A 23214-nucleotide genomic window follows, 5' to 3' on the forward strand; every position below is an offset into this window, starting at 1 on the left:
TAGTCTCAATCCAGTTTCTAGTGATGGATAAATTGATCATTGTTCCTTTGCAAGCGACTCTGTACTTTTCCAATAAGAGACAGTGCTCTCCTTTTATCCTCAAGTGCCGGGCATTGGAAACACCTCTGACCTACATTCTCATCTGATTTGTATCTCCTCCCCCCTCCACTACCTTCTCTTCTAGTCAACTTCCCACCCCACCCCATGCACTTGATAAATATTCTGCACACTAAAGATTTGAGCAAGAAATGAGAAAGTTTAAAAGAATAATATAAAGTTAAAAGGGAAGGAAGAACTGGGTGAAATGAAATGAGCGCCTAGGAGGATTGAATGAATTTAACCTATGAATTTAACATAAACGATCTGTAAGCTGTAAAACACCATTCAAGTGTCAGAATTGTGATTTTCCACCGCCTGTCATAGTGCCTGGCAAGCCTACGCAGTAAATACTGGAGGAATAAATGAATGGCAAAAACATTGAAATGAATGCTAGGAGGAAAGGGGAGAAGAGACAGAATCAAATATTGTCCCAAACAAATGTTTGGCTCATTTATCATCCTCCCAGCGTGTGAGTCCCTTCTGTACACGGGCTTTAAAATTCATTGACTTGTCACTTTCAGATGAAGAAAAGAATTGGATACCAAACTTGAAGTAAATCAGGGAATAAAATGGTCTTAATAAAGAATAGGTAAAATAGATCCCAATATCTAATCCTAAAAAGAGAGACAGAAAATGCTAAATGAGGGACATGGCCAAAATATTGGGCCAAGAAAATGAAGAAAATCCCAACATCACAATGATATGACTTTTATACTTAGTAGAACCAAACACAGAAATAAAAGTTAATAATGTTGGAAATGTTAATGTTTTATTTCCATATCCTTAGATACAGTGTCTGAGACTTTTCCAGGGAACAAGTAATAATATAATAGCAGGCATCCATGGAGCACTTGCTAGGTGCTGTCCCTGCTAGATCGCTCCCTGCATTAGCACCTTTAATCTATGAGGTTAGTTCTACTGCTACCCAACTGTTAGAAGACCAGATGGGCAAATTAGCGGTAGAGCTGGGTTTGAACCCAGCAATCTCTCTTTAAAATTGATGCTTTGAAATGCTGCATTTTCCAGCCTCTCACTTCTACAAATGCTTTAGATGTATGAAGGAAACAGGTTCTATTAATTTCCCCCACTTTACTGATGGAGGACCCAAGACAAGAGAGGTTGAGTAACCTGACCAGTGTGATGCAGCTGTTTATCCCTGCTTGGGGAGAAAACGGCACTCTACCATCCTGTGCTTGTGAGCCACAGGGTTGGTGACTGAAAACTCAAAGTAGCTGCTGTCAAAGAAGTAGGATTAGGAAGGAGTTAAGTCCTTGGCTCTGGCTTCTGTCTTCTATCGATAGCACAATCTCGCCTCCAGGAGGAATCTCCAAGGACATATTTGAGCCCACAGACGGAATGGACTCCTCTTCGCCCAAGCCGGTCCTACACGTGGTAAATATGATTTTATTTCTGGCCCTCTAAAATACCATAAGGGTTTGCAAAGCACCAGGTTCTTAGTAGGTTTACTTAGTTTTATTCTGATCTCATTAACTCTAGACAAGGATAAAGTGACTCCCTGGCAACTGCTGAGATCCAGACTCTAGTTTTCAAAGGCAAGCAGTATCTACTGGTCTTCTGGGACTTGTGAAATTGAACAAATGTATTCTCCTTGTGGCTTTACATATCAAGCTGAGCACAAAAATAGCCGGACCTCACACACACGAGTGATTCTGGAATTTCTCACCAAGGCTAATTATTAACATCACTGCCTTGGTTTCAGATTGTGGTACTTTGCCTAGAGGTTAACTATGAATGAGTTAACACATTCTATTCTAGTGCCTCATGGATTTGAGGGCTTTCATGTTGTCAGCTTCACTTAATTTTCACAACGGTGTCGGGAGGTGTCATTCAACAGTGTCACAAATGCAGAAAGGCGCTCAGAAAGGGCAGGCGATTTCCACTGCCCCTCTGGTAACAGCGCAGTGCAAACATGCCTGTCAGGTAACTGGATGCAGTGCAGGGCTGCAAACAGAGGCCTCCTGTGTCCTGACACTCAGTGGTCTTCCAGCTCTTCAGCAGCCCTGTCAAATCTGCTCAATTTAAGGCCCCACACGAGGGTTGTCATTCAAAATAATCACCTTGGAGACTGTGTGCTTATTTGAGAAATGTCAGAATCACTCACCATTGTTGGCATATCTGTTTAGGAATTTCCTTCAGAGCCAGCTTACGCAGGAACATCACTGCATTACTTTATAATTATGCCAAATGTGGGATCGATCTCTTTACAAGACTATAGAACGAGGGACCTCACTGCAGGACAGGCCCAGATGTCCGAGAATAAATGAGGACAGAGCCAGTTTTCATGAGTGTGAAACTTAGGTGATGATTATCAGGTATTCACCTTTTGACATTGGGCTTTAAGGATCTCATCCCTGCAGCTCTCTAATATGCTGAATAGTATTGAGTTTAGGTTATGCAGAAAGAAAGGCTGATTCAACCGCAGAGATTTTAATATGTGGTTCCAGAAAGTCTGCATATTTCACTGTGAGGTTTGGACAAGAAGCCAAGCCACTGGCTAGACTGTAATGGGCGGCCTCTTATGTAATTGTAAGATCATTTGTTTGATATAATTAAGTGGAGGGAGGGACCTTTCCCTAATTTGCTTTCCAGTTACCGCAGAAATATGCATGATATTTCACAGTAGGGAAATGGCTTCAAACTCTGCTAAACTTTAAATTTATATCACCTAATATGATTTAGTTTTAGAAAATAAGTGGTTTTCTCCTAAAGTATAGATGAGAAAAATCATACACTTTAGGGTTGGATGAACCTGTATTCTTCTCCTGGCTTTGTTATTTAAAATCTAAGGTTTGAGGGGCGCCTGGGTGGCTTAGTCGGTTAAGCGTCCGACTTTTGCTTAGGTCATGATCTCACAGTTCGTGGGTTCGAGCCCCGCGTCAGGCTCTCTGCTGACTGCCAGCTCAGAGCCTGGAGCCTGTTTCAGAGTCTGTGACTCCCTCTCTCTCTGACCCTCCCCTGCTCACGCTGTCTCTCTCTCTCTCTCTCTCTCTCTTCTAGAAATAAATAAAAATGTTTCAAAAATAAAATGAAATCTAAAGTTTGAGGCAAAGTTACTTAAAATATTCTGAATTTCAGTTCCTTATCTTAAAATGGAGTAAAAACACCCACCTCATCAGACCCTTGAGAGATTAAGTGAATGATATTAAGCATTTCATTTCACAGTATCTGCCATCTAATGAGCACATCATAAACATAAGTTTCTACCACCACCTTCCCCTTCCTGTCTCCACTGGGCTTCTATAAACCCAGTAGTTCCCTGCCAAATACACTTACCTTGAGAATTTTATCACTTTTTCTCTTGGATGACATCTCTAGTAGTGTCCGTAGTATCTAAAATGGGCAAGGCAAATGCATTTCATCTGCTATTCCCTCTTCTTCCCAGAAGTCAGTCATTTCCAACACAAATTTGCTCTCTGGTTAAAAGATTTGGTCAAAATCTAGACCGTTTGGAAGTCTTAGTTTTAGAGCTTATTTGTAATCCTAGACCTTGCACTCAAGTGACAATTAATAAAGCAGCTTAGTTTGACTCAGAATTATAAGTTCAGCCATTGGCAACATCTGGGAGGGAAAGTCTAGCTGGTGGTGTAGAGGTAAGGGGGAATAAAGGGAATCTAAAGAAAATCTAGGTGTCCTTAAAATCTGAAGAAAGTGACTTCCTCTCTGTGCCCAACCCAGGAGCCCAAGTCAGGAAATGATGAAGAAACGAGCCTAAAGAGGACAGAGCCTCAAGAGCACCAACCCAAATGACAACTGTGATGTTTCCCATGTAGCTCCCATGCTACAGGGGATCCACAAGAGGAAGAACTCGTAAGTACACTGCAAAGGAAACAGAAGTTTTACATCTTTGTAGCAGATATTACTGGAAGAGGAATCAACAATATGAGAAGGTTATCTCCTCTTTACATTGTATTCAACATCCCTTTAAATATTTATGAAGCGCCTGCTATGTGCCTGATCTTGCCAGAAGTCATGATGGCTCTATAGGTCCATGGCCATGAGAATCTGCATAATATCAGAGTGAATGGCCACCAGTGGGGCCATCAAGAGTTCCATATGTCACATAGGATCATGACAGGGAGGGAGGTTACCTTCTGTGTCAGTCAGGGTTCTCCAAAGGAAAAGAACCAATAGTATGGGTATCTGTATGTATGTATATCTACACCAAAATGTGTATCCATTGATAGATAAAGACAGAGATTGACTGATTTTAATGAATTAGTTCATGTGATTGTGGGGGCTGGTAAGTCTGAAATCTGTAGGGTAAGCCAGTTGACTGGAAATGCAGAAAAGATTTGAAGTCTCCATCTTGAGTCTAAATCTGTAGGTCCGGCAAGCTGGAAACCCAAAAGAGGTTTCTGTTACAGTCTTGAGATGGAATTCCTTCTTTTCTGGGAAACCTGTTTTTTGTTCTTTTGGCTTTCCCTTGATTGGACTAGGCCCATCCACATTATGGAAGGTAACTTCCTTTACATAAAACCAAATAGTTGTAAATGTTAATCATATCTTCAAAATAACCATCAAAGCAACATCTGGACCTGTGTGTGACTGAACAGTTGGGCACCACAGGCTAGCCAAGTTGACAAAAAATTAACCATCATAGTTTCCAAACAGTGTCCTATGAGAGGTGAAACTGAGCTTCTTTGGGGGAAATATGGCTGTCCATCAACAAGAAGCCATAGCTTCACAAACTATAAAGAACTGATATTCATTCATCCATTCATGCTAGTGTAAGAGCATCTGCAATTACAAGTTTAGCCCCACTTCGTCATTCGTTCTTATGATCAAATGCTCTTCAGACAGTCCAAGCTGTTTGTGAATAGAGGAGCAGGTAGTCTCACTCTCAGCTTCGTGACGTGGAGGCCCTCTACTGTATTTACAGTACCATAGACCCAGGGAAACTAGCTGTGTGGACACACTGCATTTATTAATGAAGATGTTCTCTATTATTAATTAATCTATTATGTATAATTTATTCATGACTCTATTAAGGAGGCATGAGAAGATCATAGAGGAAGAAAGAATTTCATAACTAAACTGACAATACCCAGTGTCCTCCAAAAATCACATTTCACACCCACCTATGTACCTTGCTAGATCTTCAGTCTCTGGGCTGTCTATGAACAAAGTGTTAAAGAACTGACCTTTTCTGCCCACGAATGAGAGACAAACTAATGCTGTTCTGCTTTCCAAGGAGAGAGAGAAAATAGTTCCCAGAAAATAAAGACACTCCTCCTCCAAAAACTTCCAGAAGGGATTATTAAATAGGTTGTTTATGGACTTTTTAGTGAGGGAGAGAACTGACCTCTGGAAACAATAGGAGCTCACCTCAAGTACGTCACCTCTAACAAAACCCTTTTCCTGCTTGGGCTGCTTTGCTAATGTCATGCAATATAGTAATACTGTATCACAGTGTATTATATTTTTATAAAGTGTTGGACAGCTCAATCATAATATCTTTTTGGACACTTTAGGAAAAGTGATGCTGGGTTATAATATCAATTAGATGGGCACGTTGTTGATAATACAGGTCTTTTCAAGATTGTTGACGAATGGAACAATGTCAAACTGAAGAGAAAGGGGGCAGGACCAGGTTGTTTTCGCTCTTTTCTACCCAGCTTTTATCAGGAAATTAAATGAAAATGTGAGAATCATGTTAACAAAATTTATGGAGGACACATATCTTGCTGGGCTAACTAATCCAACAGATATGGAATTAACATTCAAAATCATCCACATAGGCTTCAGTAACAAAAAGAAACAAGCAAGAGAGAATGTAGTGAGCATAAATGTAAAGTTGCTTAAGATGCAGCTTAGCAGAAGTTCATGCGAAAACTTATCTGGGGCTCTGCCCTCCATCAATTACAAGTTCAAGAAACCAATAAGATGGAATGTCTGTAACACACGTGCAAAATACAACAGCTTTTAAATGTTGGAAAGGACCTCACAAATAATTCAAGTCAAATCCCTCACTTTACAGAGAAAAGCTGAGCGACAATCATAGAAACACAATAACTGATAGTAAAGCTGGTATTTATGTCTTATTATAAACATCACAATCTTGAGTTATTTGTATTGTGGTCCTGATTTGCATTTCCCTGGTGTTGAGCACTTTTTCATATACCTGTTGGCCGTCTGGATAGACATCCAGACATCTTGGAGAAATGTCCATTCAATTCGTTTGCCCATTTTTTAGTCAGGTTGTTTTTTGTTTGTTTGTTTGTTTGTTTTTGCTATTAGGGTAAACAAGTTGCTCATGGTGTTTTGGATATTAATCCTTTATGAGATATATGATTTACAAATATTTTCACCCATTCCATAGGTTGCCTTTTCATTTTGCGATTGTTTCCTTTTCTGTGCAGAGGCTTTTTAGTTTGATGGAGTCCTAATTGTCTATTTTGTTGTTATTGTCTAAATAGCCATCAATGGACAAATAAAGTGTGGTATATAATAAAATGGAATGTTATTCAGCTGTAAGAAAAGAAGGAAATCATGTCATGTGGGACATGGGTGAGGCATGCTAAGTGAAGTAAGCTAGACACAAAATACTACATGATGTCACTTACATAAGGAATCTAAGACAGTCAGACTCATAGAAACAAGGAGCAGAATCATGGTTGCTAGAGGCTGGGAGTAGGGAGAAACAGAGAGGCATTAGTCAAAGGCACAATAGTTCATTATACAAGATGAGTAAGTCCTAGAGATCTACAGGACAGCATAGTGCCCATAGCTACCAATCCCGTACTGTGTACTCAAATTTTGCTAAGAGAATAGGTCTTATGTTAAGTGTTATCACAAATAATAATAACAACAATAAAGAAAGAAAAAAGAGTTATTTTGATTGGCAAAGGTTAGGTCAAGATGTATGAGCAAGATTTTGAGGAATTCAAAAATACAATGTCAAAGAGTTTTTTTTTTTAGTTTAGCCTGGAATGTAATAGAATAGCCTAGAAGGGAGTACAGTTTGAGGCACCATGGCAGCTGTATTCTTTCCAACACCAAACAGCAAAGTGAGGGCCTACAGGTAGAAGCTAAAAAGGAAAAGTGTGGACTTAGCCTGTGAACACCTTTGGACCAACCGAAGCCATTTTAAGAGCCGTGGGCCCGTCCCTGCTATAGATCTAAGTTGCAGGCCCACCGAAGACAAGTAACATGAAAGATATTTATAATCTGTGTTAAGAAGCTGCATGAGATGATCCACTTCCTTTATATTTCTAAGATTCTATAATTTCAGAGAACAATTCGCCTCATTGACTTCTTATGCAAAAACAAACAGGTTTTTTTCTAATCTCTCCCATTTTCAGGGATCGAAACCTGATGTCACACCTCTGATATTAGAGAACTTAACAATCATAATCAATAGCAAATATGTCTTATACATTCCCTGTGTTCCAGGATACATGGCAAACAGTAGACCAATGATGCCTTAAATGTCCGAATATCCAGTGATTACCAGATTTGGGGGAAAAAATGGCATAATTTTCTTCTTGGTGTTAAACCATTGACTAAATGTGAGGGCAATACTCTCATTATTATCGAATATTTCCAAAGTGTTTTATATAATCAGTTTTGTTCATTTATTTAAATAAATCCAACCACACAAGTATAACAAGTGAACATTTACTAATAAATCTACTTTTTACTCATTACAGAGGAAGTAAAAATCTATTAAATAATACAGCACCAATTTATATAATTTAAATCATTTTATTCCATAAGTTGATTTTCTAATTATATTTGTTTTTCACCTGTTCATTCTACGAAAATCTTATATTATTGAGCCCTTCTGCTGGATAAAAATTGAGGCAGTCATTATGCATTTGGCAAACTCTATAGAACTGTATAATGCAGAATAAATCCTAATGTAAAATATGGACTTCAGTTTAAAATAATGTATCCGGATCGCTTCATCAGTTAACAAATGCACTACACTAATTGGAGACACAGAAGAAACTGCAGGTAGGGAGTACAGTGAAACCTTGGTTTGCGAGCATAACTCATTCCAGAAACATGCTTGTAATCCAAAGCACTTGTAAAGCAAAGCGAATTTCCCCAGAAGGGGGGAAATGGAAACTCAGATTATTGGTTCCACCATCCAAAAATATTCATATAAAAAGGATTACAATATTGTAATAAAATACAAAATAATGAAGAAAATACAAAATATAAAGGAAAATAAACAAGTTAACCTAAACTTACCTTTGAAAAGTTTTGTGGCTGGTGTGAGGGAGAGGAGAAAGGAGGATTATTATGCAGGATAACTTTCACTATCACTAATGGAATCACTGGTATCTGTTGGCTCATTGGAATCTTCTTCTGCATGGACGCCATTCTATATGCCTACACAGATGTTGGCTACAGTACAGTATTAATAAACTCTTGTCATATACTCTAGTGTAACTGGCAATAATTGAGTCTAACTCTATATCTGCAGGCAACCTGATCTAGAATGAAGCAAAGTGATCCTAAGCTTACTCTTTTATGGAAAAGCAAAGGACTGTCCACAGGTGCTTTGAAGTGACAAAAAATACACTAGTGCCAGTTGTGGGCATCTTCCAATGTTGAAGAGCACTGATTTCTGCCCAACGCAGCCGGAGACAGAGCATCTGAGTGTGGGAGACCGTCACCCATAATCCAGCAGTGTGTGTGTGTGTGTGTGTGTGTGTGAGAGAGAGAGAGAGAGGGAGAGAGAGAGAGAAGAACCATTGGCTCAGTGATCATGTGATGTCCGGTGTCACATACCACTCATATTGCAAGACTTTGCTCGTTTATCAAGTTAAAATTTATTAGAAATGTTTGCTCGTCTTGCAGAACATTCGCAGAACAAATTACTTGCCGTCTAAGTTTTACTATATATGGGAACTTCCTGTACTTTCTATTCAGTTTTTCTGTAAACCTAAAGCTGCTCTAAGAAATGGAGTCTATTGACTTAAAAAAAAATTGAAGCAAACTTTCATCAGATCTTCGATTATTTACCCTTGAGCCATGCCCCATAAGGATCTATTGCCCTGCACTTACCACTGTTTGCAAATATCTCACCCAGAGAAGTATAGAGATACTAAAGATAGAAAGCTTTCATTTACCTCAGGAATTTCCCAGTGTATGACATAATCACAATCTGGAAGCTTAGACTTACACTACCCAGCTTAACACAGGACAAGGTGCTTTAATACAAGAACAGTGGAAGAGTTATTTCATGAATTTCATATGTATTTGAACTCTCCAGTCTGTTTCCATGGCAGACTCTCCATCACCCTTCTAACTCTTCTAGACCTCACGCTAGATGTTATATCAACCCATCCCAAACTGCCTCAAGTATTTGTGTTGTTTGGGGCAGTGCAAATATCTCTGGCCAGTCATTGTGTGCCTATCACGTGCAAGCCACTGTGGTGGGTAATGGGGACACAGCTGTGTAGAAGGCAGGCAATGTTCCTAGCCTCAGCGAAGAACGCAAACAATAAATGAATTTTACAATAAATAAACAACCCTATGTTTACCACATTCATAGGGTTCAGGCAAGAAATATTGACTGAATTAAGGAATGAATTCAACTGATTAAGAAAGTAACTTGGATTCCATTAAACTTTTCCTCCCTACTACCTAGAAAGCCCTTACTAAGAAATTAAAACAATAGCATACACAGAATAATGTATGTATTTCCAAACTGCTGAAACTTAATATCTTTAAAACATTGGTATAATCACTTATTTGATGTTATAAGTTTCAAAGAAGCCCCCCCTTTTTTTTTTATTTAAGAATAATTTTTTTTTCCTTAGTTAGCAGCTGCAACCGACCAGATGTTATTCTGAGTGCTTGGTCAGAGGACTTTAGGAAAGCTAAATACATGCATTAGGTATTTAAATGTTCTCTGGATGTTCAGTCCAGAGAAGTAGTGAGGGAACTCTCTCTTTTTGTTCTGTCAGCAGGATAAGGCAATAACAGTGCAACCCCTACAAGAACATCAAAAGGCATATGTTGGTTGGTTGGTTGGTTGGTTGGTTGGTTGGTTGGTTGGTTGGTTTGTCCCCCACCTATTTTCAGCTACTCAGGTGAAGCTAAGAGTTGGATTTACCCAGGGAGGGAGTTGAAGGTGTAGGCACGAGAGTGATGAAATGATGAAACAAATTTAAGCCGTTTGAGGAGGGAAACGAGGACATGAGTGGAGCCTTCTCAAAATAGCACTTAAAGACACGGGATTATGCTTCAATATTCTTTTCTCCTCAAAGGAGGAGTTCAGGGAGCCAATAAAGCATATAGTGAGGTTTCCAACCAAGAGAGAATAATGGAGAGATCATTCCCCACCTCCCGCCTTTACTGTCTCTCAGTGTGTCTCTAGCCTCCTTTATTAACACTACACGTCTGGATCCTACAGCTTCGAGTCAACCATAGGAACAGAGCCTTTTCAGCTTCCCCTGGATTAATCAATATTCCTTTCACTTAAATTCTTTTGACCTTCAAACGTAACCTTTGGGAGTGACTTACATTCTCGCTTGTGTGAAAGGGGTTGAACTGCTGGATTTGCTCAACCTGTTATTTCTGTCTATTTCTGTCTCACTAAACACTAATATCCTATCTCCAAAGTTAGAACAAAAAGCAGGCTCTTGTTCCTATAACCAAATAGTTCCTTAACAGGGAAGCTAGACTTCAGAGATAGGAGTAAAACAGAAACCAGTGTTGATTATATTTCCAATGACCCAGTTACAATGAGGAGTGACATCACCACCTCTGATGGTGACATGTGCTGGTGACCCAGAGGAAGGCAGACAGCACCTGGCAACTCACCTGTCCCAGATGTCCCACCCAACATTTTCACATCAGTCTCTTGGGCCAAAACCCAATCAGGCAGCCACATCCACCGCAGTGGCCGAACAAGAATCTACCCAGAGGACCACCAGGCAATGGACAGCAAGCCACCAACAGGTTCAAGAACACATCTATCCAGACAGGGGACATTTTTGTCCGCTTAGTCTCAAGGTATGTTAAAGTCACCAAAAGGTCCTTCTATTCATATCTGCCATCATGCTCAAATGAAAGATGATCCCATGAGCCATCACTATGCTGATTCTGTTTACATCTGACTCTCCTCCTCTTCCTTACCAGCCCCACTTCACCCTAAACTTTAAGCCTTCACAACATAGAGGTCATCCCATTTCATTTCCAATACACGAAATACCTAAGCTTGCTCAATAAAAGTTTGTTCAGTGAATGGATGAGTCAGCGAATGAACAACTGAACTGGATGGGTGAATCTGAGGGAAGAAGTGAATAAATATGTTCCAAGTGTCTAATTTGTCCAATTGGCTTATTTTGTTTTTTAAAATTATAATTTATTGGGGCACCTGGGTGGCTCAGTCAGTTAAGCGGCTGACTTCAGCTCAGGTCACTATCTCACAGTTTGTGGGTTCGAGCCCTGCGTCGGGCTCTGTGCTGACAGCTAGCTCAGAGCCTGGAGCCTGTTTCGGATTCTGTATCTCCCTCTCTCTCTGACCCTCCCCTGCTCATGCTGCCTCTCTCTCTCAGAAATAAATAAAACATTAATAAGAATTTTTAAAAATAAATAAAAAATAAAATTATAATTTATTTAGCTTTTAATTGTCTCCTGCCTCATATTTTTTATCCATTGAGGAGAGAACATTTTTAAATTTTAATATTTAGAATTGCTAAATTTTAAATCAAATGCCTTGGTAAAATTGTTTCTCAAAAAGGTCCAGTAGACATAAATATGAGGGTGCTTTATGTCCTCTTTATCTTCAAAAATGTTTACTATGTGTTTATCACACACTGGGTAGGAAAAATCCTTCCGGGAAAGCTACACAAACAGGGGTTCCTATCAGCTGCTTCCCATCTCTCTCAAGACATTTAGCATGAGACCATAAACAGATTCCATACATTTTCCTCCTTCATGGATACGTAGCATATTTATAATAATAATGCCTTTGGGTGATTTGTATTAAATAACCAATAACTTAAAATTTTGTGTTTTTTATGGTCTCTCGAGTAATATGTCACATTTTCGAGGAGAAATCACAGGCATGTCAACCGTCTTTTAAATGAAATGATAAACCTGTAGTTTCTTTCCATTAATATAAATTAATAGCAACATACTGATAGTCTAGTTTTCTAAAAGGTGGTGTGGGATGATACCACAGAAAGCAGGTAGAAGTTTCACTTTCTATAAAATGTTGAATGCTTAGCCAACCACTTTCAAAATATTGTATTGTTACAGTGATGAGTAAACATGCAAGGTGGAGGTTTAGCTTGTATTTAAATAGTAGGAGATGAACTAAGTTAGTTTTGGGACCAGCTTGTTTTTTGAGCCTGAAGATAGAAATGCATGTGGTGGAGGAAGAGCAGCACCTAGTGGTAAAAAGTATCAGCTGCACTCACCAAGGAGCTGACCAAGTGTTCCAGAAAGTTCAGCCACATTTTTTAAAATGCCTTTTTTTTTTCCAGTTTATTCATTTATTTTGAGAGAGAGAGAGACAGAGACAGAGAGCGCGCAAGTGGAGGAGGGGCACAGAGAGAAAAAGAGAAAGAATCCCAAGCAGGCTTTCAGAAACAGGGAAATCATGACCTGAGCTGAAAGGAAGAGCCAGATGCTCAACAGAATGAGCCACCCAGGTGCCCCTAAAAATCCATTTTGCATTTCAGGTATTTTAAATGCTGGCATCTTCGATTCGTCAGATGGGTGTTTATCATGTCAATTATAGATTTGAGTCAACTTTACATGCTTGAGTATCTCCAGATAAAATGCAGAGATGATCAACATTTCCAAGAATTTAGAAAAAGACCCTCAACTTTCCAAACATTTCACAGGCACCTAAAGTAAGAATGGTAAAAGGTGCAGGTTAAAATAGTGTTTTTCTTGTGTGACCTGAGATTTTATTTAATAATTATCCATCTATGTCCACTAGTACATCTGAGCAAAAGAGTACTACCTGCTTAAACAGGAAAGAAGTATTTCATTGAGATTATTTGAAGAACTAATGATTATTTGAAAGTACATTTAAATAGCTACTCTGAAATTCTCTTTTCTTCAGTGACGGATAAGCACAACAGTATTTTACACCCTTTGCATATACAATAAGTTAAAAATTGAGCATTTAAAAACTTTTATAATGGAAACTAATTTTAATTATATAGCTTATCATTTGGTTGACATTGACAGAGGTAGGGAGAAATCATTGGTAAAATTATGAATAATCATTTGTATAAGCATTGATTCCTAAATTAAATGTAAATTCAACTGAAATTTTATTCCATCAGTGTAATCATATGAGTATGTCATTTGTCCTTGAGTCTCTGATAGGAAAAGACAGAATCATGAAATTCAAATTGCATTTATATAACCATTTTATTTTGATTCCCCCGGCTACTTTTTTTCTTTTTTTTTTAATTTTTAAAAATATTTTTATTAATTTTTGAGAGAGAGAAGAGAGAGAGACAGAGACAGAGAGACAGAGTGTGAACAGGAGAGGGGCAGAAAGAGGAGACACAGAATCTGAAGCAGGCTTCAGCTCTGAGCTGTCAGCACAGAGCCTGACACAGGGCTTGAACTCACAAACTATCAGACACTTAACTGACCGCACCGCCCAGAACCCAAAGGCTACTTTTTCTAATAGCAGGAATCTCTCTCTCTCTCTCTCTCTTTCTCTCTCTCTCTCTCTCTCTCTCTCACACACACACACACACACACACACACACACACACACACACAGAGGCCAATCATCATATCCCTCCCCTTGGCCTTTGGGATTGTTCCAAGATTGTCCGAACTAAGTGCGGCTTCCAGCAGAGATATCGTAAAGCAGAGCTGGAAGGGAAGTCCCTTCTCTCCCCTAAGGTGGCCAGCTGTAGGGGCCGTGCCCCAGCACAAGAAGCTTATTGCAACAGAGAATGAAGTCAAATAACAGAGAGGACAAATAGCCCTTACAGCAGGAGTCTCCTGTTCTGGTTGCTGAGGTCCGGGGCTCCTGTTTTAAGTTCCTGCTTCTCTTCACCAGTTTCTCTTCCCATAAATCTCTTTGAGACAAAATCTACTTTGAGATATGCTTCTGCAACCTAAAGAGAAGTGACTCATACTGCATTTCTAAAATAAGGCTTAGCTCTGTGCATGCTGCCGTGCTGGTCAGAAAATCTCCATTGCTTGAAAAATCATCTCCAAGTTCATTTGGCTTTATGATTTGCCTAATCTACCTTTCCAGTCTCATCTCACTCAGTTTCTAGTGAAACTGAATAATTCTTTATTTCTTCAAAACACCTACTATTGACCCTTATTCACTCTGCCCCATGAAAATTACTTTCTACCTCCAGATACCCCAGTTTCCACCTTCTGAAATTGTGAGATCAGCCACTTTTAAGATCAGCCACAAATGATTCATCTTCTATAAATCCTTCCTCATTATTCCATGAATCAGTAAGGGTCAGCTGCCTGTAGATGAAAATCTAAAATTATAATGGTTTAAAGAAGTGAGAAATATAATTCTCGCTTATGTAAAAGAAGTCTAGAGGGAGTCATTCCCAGGGTTTTACAGCAATAACAACACAGACATCAACGTATTTGTGTTCTATGCTACATAACAGGTTAGCAAAAACTTAACAGTTTAAAACAACACATTTTTATTATCTCTCAGTTTCTGCAAGCAAAGTATCTGGCTATGGCTTAGCTGGTTGGCCTCACAAGGCTGAAATCAAGGTGTGGGCTGGGCTATATTCTCATTGGGAGACTAGGGGGAAAATCTACTTCCAAGCTCCCTCAGCATTAATTTCTTTGTGGCTGTAAAATTCCTGGAGCATTACTGTTCCAAGGCCAGCAACAGAGAAGAAGAGTCTCTGCTGCTTGAGAGTGTCTGAATTCAGGGAAAGCGCAGGACCTCTTTTAAAGGCAAGCCTGATTAGGGAAAACCTACCCGGAATAATCTCCCTTTTGATGAGCTCAAAGTCAACTGATTAGGGACCTTAATTACATCTACAGAAGTCCTTCACCCTTGCTATTTAATGAAGCATAATCGCGGAGCGATATCTCCTCTCCTTTACCACATTCTATTGATTAGAAGAAGCACATCATGGGTTCCATCCAAACCCAACGAGAGGGGATTCTTACAAGGGTGTGATTCATTGGGGGTTACCTTGGTGTTGTCCATACAATCAGGGACCTGGGTCCCCAGTTTTTCTGCTCTATCCTTTTACTAGCTTCCATCCTCAAGTCCCCCTCATGGTCCAAGAAGGTGGTAGAGATCTACCCATCATATCCATCTAACACCCTACAGAAAGGAGGAAAGAAATAGATCAAGAAAGTAGTAGTTGTTGTAGTTGTAGTCCTCCTAACTGGTTCAGCTGCCTGTAAGTTGGCTTTACAGGAGTCCTACATGTTCACTGAAATCTCTTTAGCCTCAGACTCTGGCAATAAGGACACACATCATCTGTAAAAGAGTTATTAAGAAGCAATGAAACAAATTTAAAGTCAGTCTGCTTTTTACTGTCACCATTCACCAGCAATTCTAAGCAATCCAGTGATAGAATACTTCTCCTCAAAAAACATTTGTGGTGGTCTAATTTCTAAACAATTGGTGTGATTATGGTGGAGTTTTAATAATATATGTGGAAGTTTCAAATTAGCACAGTTTTATTACTCATCCTCTAATAACATGGTATTCTACTTGGGAGTTAACTCAAAGAACTCCCCATTCACCTCCCAGCACAGGAGAAACCACCTATTTCAAGAGTATGTTCATAACGGTCTAGAATCTTCCACGTACCCCCCACCCCAGGCACAGTTTGTGCCTCCAGTTCCATTTGGAAGTCATATCCCTACACTGAAACATTAGATTCCAAATAAACTATGACAGTACAGGAAAGACACAGAGATGGAATTGATGAGGTTTTGGGGTGATGGTGGGGACTCCAGAGCCAACAACCAAGAAAGAATTCTTGAAGACGTCTTTGGTGCAAACAGGTGATTTTATTAAAGCCTGGGGACAGGACCCATGGGCATGAAAAGCTGCACTGGGGTTGTGAAGAGTGGCTTATTATATACTACGAAGTTGGGGAGCTAAAGTCAAAAAGGAGGCCGCCAGAGGCGACTTTGATATGCCAAAGAGGATTCCTAAGATACCTGAGACCTTGCTGTTATCAAGCTAAGATTGTTTTTCCTCTAGTAAGTTATTAACATTAGGACGGTATGGCGTTCTTAGAGAAATGCCATACCCTGTATTTGTCAATGGGCTGCAGGTTATGAGGAAATGTAATTTTACCTGCCATTTCCTTCTCGCCCTTGTTCCCCACATCACTATGGAGGGTGATGTTGGGGCTCCAGGAGACTGAGTCTACAGTTTACTGGAGATTAGACTATTGACAAGAAAAGATTGCCTTTTCTTGCAGTTTACTGATATTTGTAAACTGATGGAGACCCAAGTCCTGTATGGCTGATCTCTCAGTTGGCCACTTGTTTTCCTCTTTTCCTTTGCCCTTGGGCAGCCAGGAGTGCCTGAGGAATATCACACATATGCCACCTGCTGGGGGTGAGGGGAGGGGTGATAGCTTGCACTTTGTCTTCAGTCCTGCCATCCTCCCTCAACAGAATTGCCTCAATCCTTTCATTCTTTGTAACCACTTAGAGTTGTTAGGTTGTGTTTAAATTTAAAACAACAAAAGAGAGGGGCACCTGAGTGGCTCAGTCAGTTGAGCATCCGAATCTCATCTCGAGGCTTGTGAGTTTGGCTCACCTTGGGTTCAGTGCTGACAGTTTAGAGCCTGGAGCCTGCTTTGGATTCTGTGTCTCCCTCCCTCTCTGCCCCTGCCCCCCACTCATGCTCTGTCTGTCTCTCAAAATAAATAAATGTTAAAAAAAAATTTTTAAAAAACAACCAAAGAGAGAGCAAACTGTGAGGAGTATTTTTGATTTTTTTGGTAACTGCGAATTCTAACTTATACATGAAATATTTCATTTTGTGATGATTTAAAATTTTTAAATATTGTCTTCTTTTTTTAAAGTAGGCTCTATGCCCAACGTGAAGCGACCTCATGACCTTGAGATCAAGAGTCACGTGCTCCGCCGACTGAGCCAGCCAAGTGCCCCTTTCTTCTTGTTCAATTGTTAGTTATTTCTCAACTAATGAACAAATTCAGAAAATGAGACATCACATCAATGGTCAATTTAATAGGTGCCTAATTTTTGCAGACATTTTAGTTTTATTAAATTTTAACTTTGGGATTCCTGGGTGGCTCAGTCATTTGAGTGTCTGACTTTTGCTTTTAGCTCAGGTCATGATCTCAGAGTTCATGAAATCAAGCCCCTTATCAGGCTCTGCGTTGACAGTATGGAGCCTGCTTGGGATTCTCTCTCTCCCCTTCCCCAACTCAAGTTCTCCCCATCCCCACTCTGTTTCTGTCTCTCTCTCTCTCAAAATAAATATTTTTTTAAAATTTTGTTTAACTTTATTAGTTACTATAAGTTTATCCATTACTATGACAATTATACAGATATAATTGGGTATTTTTTCTTTTCTTTACTATTTGACATACTTTTGACATACCAATGGAGCCCTTTCTTTACTTTTTCTGTACTATTTTTTACTTTTGACATACCTATGTCTTTATTTGTTTAATTTTGCAAAATACGTTTGCACCCAAAAGTATTTCTTTACTTTTGACATACCTGTGGAGCTCAGTGACCTTGATTTATCTTTCTAAAAAAAATTAAGTATAATAAGTAACTACAGAACTTGCTTTGTTGAACTGTTTTGAGATGGAGAGATCTGTACTTCCTGTGCTACTTCTGAGATGCAAAGAGAAAGAACCTTACTTACGCTGTTCTCTGCTCTCAGGTGCCCCAACCCGGTATCAACATCAGGCCACAGTTCTGGCCTGAAAAGTCTGGCCATGAATGAACCATCTCCTCGCACACTGGTGAGCTTTACCAGGTGTGAGCCAAAATCAAGCCATTGTTCACTCAGTAATAAACTGGGTGACTTAGGAACAGAAATTGAAAAAAATTTCTTAAAAGTGAGAAATAATCTTTCAGTTATCTTTAATGGACAGAAAGATTGTTAGGGTTTCTTTTTCTTGTGCTCAACATTAGTTTGGAGGCATAAGGCCCAACATTTTATCAATGTTCAAGTGCTCCATCTATCCCGTGGAGGCATATGAACAAAGAATTCTCACCTTCTTTAGAATAAGCAGGCTAGGTTAACCAAGAGCAAGGGGTAGGGGGCACACAAAAACCCCATCCTGGAAATTCTTTTGAGACTATATTTCAACAGATAGTTGAAAACACACTGTCTCAAAAATCTGATAATGGAATATTCATTCAATGCATTCATTATGTAACCTCCCTCTGTAACAAAGGACATCAAATTACCATCAGATCTTACCGTCCAGGCAACTCTATCATCAGATCTTTCTGTACAGGCAACTTGTAGTGCCTTTCTACTTTTGGGTCTGTGCAAATTCACCCATTACAGAGTGAGCACCAGTGGGACATTTCCAGAAGAGGGCAGAGAGATGCAGGTAGTAGTAGTAGTTATGATTTTATGTAATTCTGACACTTGGTTTCCCCAAATACCTCATCAATTAAGCTGGGGAGGAGGCAGAAACAGAAAATGTTCATGCTCACTAGACTGTGGTAGGCCCAGAAGGCATGACCCTCTGCTCACACATTCACAATAAAGATCCAGGACACTGGCCATGACAAGCACAGTGTTAATGTATGGACATTCTCAAGTGCAATACTTGTTTACTTCATTGTGAAGAAAACATGGATCATGGATTGTACATTTCAAAATTAAGTCATTTCTAGATTTTAAATTCATATTCATAGAAATTGAATGTTATTTATTAAATAACTTTTAATAAATGTTAATCTCAGGATTATTTACTAAATAATACTTCATGAATGTCATGCATTACATAATACTTATTAAAAATATAATAGAAATATGCCCTGAATAAATGTTATTAAATGATGATGTATTCAATTTTAAAATTAAGCTTCCAATTTCCAACGTGTTAAATATAAACAGTTAAGTCAATGCAAATGGAAAAAGAATAAAGAGGGTGTATTCTGGAGTTAACATTTGCAACAGTGAGGATAAGACATATATGTGTTCACTGTAAACCTAACATTTTCCACCGTGGTATGGGGAATGGGGAAGGGTGTTAGACAAGTTGCCTAGAAGTCTCCCAGGGGCACCTCCTCCCCTTTTCTGGGTTCTAGCTCTTTTTGTCACAGACCCACCTCCACGTTCTCTGGGCCAAGAGATATATAGTCCATGTTGAGCCCAGAAGAGAAAAAGCAAACCAGTAAACAGAGGAGAAGTTTGGTGGCTCTGCCTCAGAGCCCCTCCCCCCCATTCCTTCTGGGATTTCTCAAGATGGTTCTCTCTGGCTCAGAAGACATCGGCTAGCTCCCCGATGCTCCCGGACAGTCAGCACTGTGGGCCAGATGCTCCCAAGACAGCAATGTGACAAAATCTGGCCTTTTAAGCAAACTGAACCTGAGATGGTTTTAACACAATAGAGTAAAACAATGCCTTGATGGTGGGGTCAGGTTATTAAATGTATAATGCCTATTTTTTCTGCTACTTAGTTAACACTGAAGTAAGTGGGGAGGCCGAGACGAAAGGCATCAGAGGCGATCCAGTGCGGCTGGTGGGGACGCTCACGGATAAAGCACAGCCAGTGAAGTATGGTCCTGGGAAGAAATGCATGAGGTACAAACTAAGTCAGAACCTGAAGCTCCAAAATGCAAATTAAAACGGCTTATTCCCTAAGAGAAAGCAAGTCCCGAGGAAGAAAAAACAATTTGGGCAAATTGTGAAAATGGCCCCATGAATACAAAAGGGGGGTTCAATGAATAAATTACTGCAAAAGTAATTCTTTTAAGCACAAGGAATTTTTTAATATACTGCTCAACACCCCTACACACACACACACACACACACACACAGATGCTTTGCAATGGTAACCATCGATATCAGCAGAGATTTCTCTAAGTAGATGTTCTTTCTCCTTTAAGGGCCATATTGTCAAATTGACATGATTCCTTGCCCCAGGCGGAGATGCTGAGTCTGCAGCCAGTCCAGCCACTACCCCCACCCTGCTTTTTTCCCCTACTTGCATCTTCTTTCTGCTTCCACAGCTGGAGATCTCTCAGACCTGTGCCCTATTTGCTATTCTCTAGAATCTGTAATCTCAGGTGTTCCTTCTACTAACTTTTTCTATGGCCTTAAACTATAGTCACCATCTCCCTTTTTCAAAAAATTAATTTTTTTTCTTTATGTTTATTTATTTCTAGGAGACAGAGAGAGAGACAGCGTGAGCAGGGGAGGGTCAGAGAGAGAGGGAGTCACAGACTGAAATAGGCTCCAGGCTCTGAGCTGGCAGTCAGCACAGAGCCTGACACGGGGCTCGAACCCACGAACCGTGAGATCATGACCTAAGCGAAAGTCGGACGCTTAACCAACTAAGCCACCCAGGCACCCCTCAAAAAATTAATTTTTAATGCTTATTTATTTTTAAGAAAGAGAGAGAGGGCATGTGAGCAGGGAGAAGAGCAGAGAGAGAGGCAGACAGAGGCAGACAGAGGATCCAAAGCGCGCTCCACACTGACAGCAAAGAGTCCAATGCGGGGCTCAAACTCAGGAACCATCAGATCTTCACTTGAGCCACAGTGGGACACTGAACCGAATGAGCCACTCAGGTACCCCAGTCGCCCTCTCCCTTAACAAAAACACCTTCTAGTGCCCCTGCAACTCCCCTTTATTTTGCCTCACAAAAAGGCCCTCTAAATAATCATAGGCAAGCTGTCATCTCCACCATGATGCCCCCACGGTTTGCCACCCATGCTGGCCTCTGCCCCATCCCTGCTCTGAAAATGCTTTCACGAAGATCCCTGAAGTCCTCCTGAAGAGCCTAAGTAACGTCATTTTGAAATTAAGTCCTCCATTAAGAGCATGTAGCCCAGTTCCTCAGATTGCTCAAGGCTAAAGCCATCCTCGGACCGCCCTCAGATCAGCTAATCAAAAAAACATTCCTATGGTCTGAGTCAAGGCTGGGAACTGTAGACAGTTATTCTGCACAAACTAGCCAGTTTCTCACCACTTGCCTGAACCCCACGTGGGCCCTTTGAACTCACCCCATAATTGGTCATTTTCAAAGGATTTTCAAAAGTCATGATTGGGTCCCACCAAAAGTAATGAACACCTCACAGATACTGAATGGTCAAAGCTGTTACCATGGGTGCCGTATAATTGTAATTGGTGCTTATGTGATGATGGTATATGTACAACGTGTGCACTGTAACACCCCCGTCCCTTACCCCTTAAAAACCCTGCTCACTACTGTTCGGGGCTTCACCTTCTGCTGCTGCACTGGTAGGCAGGTGAGCCCCTGCTCAAGCTTGTAATAAAGACCCTTTTGTACTTGCATCGGTGCCGGCTCCTTGGTGGTCTCAGGGGACTCGTGAATCGGGCACAGCACTCTTTGTTGCCAAACGTGATTTCTTGTTTTCAACCCTCAGCGTCCGCCAAACTCTGACATGTGACCCTGTTGATCAGTCCGTGTCTTTAAAACTTTTTCCTCCTTTGGGTTTTGAGAATACACTCCTGATTCTGTTGCCTTGCTTACATTCCTGCTCAGATTTTTTTTTCTCTCGTTAAATCTTGGTGTTCCCTAGGGCTCCGCCTTCATCCCTGTCTATACCTGTGGCTCCAACTGTGGTATCCAGACTAGGAACATCCTTATCCCCAGTGGGCCTTGTTAGAAATGCCAGTTATGGGGGCGCCAGGATGGTTTGGTCGGTTGAACGTGGAACTCTTGATTCCAGCTCAGGTCATGACCTCAAGGTTCATGGGATTGAGCTCTGCTTCATTCTCTCTGCTGTAAGCACAGAGCCTGGTTGGGATCCTGTGCACACATGCTCTCTTTCTCACAAAAATAAACATAAAAAAAGAGGGGCACCTGGGTGTCTCAGTTAGTTAATCATCTGACTTCTCTGTTCAGGTCACTATCTTGTGACTCGTGAGTTCGAGCCCCTCGTTGGGCTCTGCGCTGACAACTCAGAGCCTGGAGCCTGCTTCAGATTCTGTGTCTCCCTCTCTCTGTGTCCCTTCCCCGCTTGCTCTCTCTCTCTCTCAAAAATAAATAAACATTAAAAAACTTTTAAAAAGAAATGCAAATTATGTTGCAAGATAGAATTAAAAATACCCAGTTCAGCTGGAATTTTGGCAATGAATGAATTTTATGATAAAAATAAAAAATATTTAGGGTGAGTATGTCCCATGTAATTTGGGGGCATACTTATCCTTTAAAAAATGTTGTTTCTCTGAAATTCAAATTTAATTAGACATCTTGCTTTTTTTTTAATTTGCTAAATCTTACAGTCCTAAATGCAAATTAGCAGTCTCTGTCAGAGTCCTATTTAATGAGGGAGCATGGGGCAGGCTGAGGGCCAAATACAAGCTAGCACCCCCTCCCCCACCCAGGTGGGATGTGTGTGATATTCCTCAGGCACTCCTGGCTGCCCAAGGACAAAGGAAAGGACAGAAAACAAATGGTTAAGCTGATAGAGTCTCCATCAGTGTACAAATATCAGTAAATTACAAGGAAAAGGCAATCTTATAAAACGCCTTATCTCCAGTAACCTGGTGATTAGTTGCCTGGAGTCCCCACATCACCCTCCATAGTGATGTGGGGAACAAAGGCGAGAAGGAAATGGCAGCTAAAATTACATTTCCTCATAACCTGCAGCCCATTGGCGAATACTTGAAGCAAATACAGAGCACAACATTTCTCCAGGAACCCCTACTGCCCTACTGTTAATGCCTGGCTAGAGGAAAAAATAACCTCATCTTGACAACAGCAAGGCCTCAGGTATCTTAGGAGACCTCTTTGGCATATCAAAGTCCCACTGGAGGCCTCCCTTTTGACTTTACCTTCCCCAACTTCATAGTATATGATGAGCCACAACCCCAGTGCAGCCCTTCCTGTCCACGGGTCCTGCCCCTGTGATTTAATAAAATCACCTGTTTGCACCAAAAATGTCTTCAAGAATTCTTTCTTGTCCATCAGCTCCAAACCCCCCGAGCCCCACCATCACTCC

General features: G+C 40.4%; 1 long non-coding RNA gene across 1 annotated transcript; it reads left to right on the plus strand.

Annotated features, from left to right (window-relative positions):
* Window positions 1-1407: 1407 nt before the first annotated feature.
* On the plus strand, window positions 1408-19930 carry LOC120245398. The gene is made up of 3 exons (XR_005531773.1): window positions 1408-1491; window positions 3796-3927; window positions 19702-19930. It is a non-coding gene; the product is annotated as an uncharacterized LOC120245398 (long non-coding RNA).
* Window positions 19931-23214: the final 3284 nt, after the last annotated feature.

This window comes from Hyaena hyaena, unplaced genomic scaffold (genome assembly GCF_003009895.1).
Source record: "Hyaena hyaena isolate Hyena2069 unplaced genomic scaffold, ASM300989v1 scaffold_413, whole genome shotgun sequence".
NCBI lineage: Eukaryota > Metazoa > Chordata > Mammalia > Carnivora > Hyaenidae > Hyaena > Hyaena hyaena.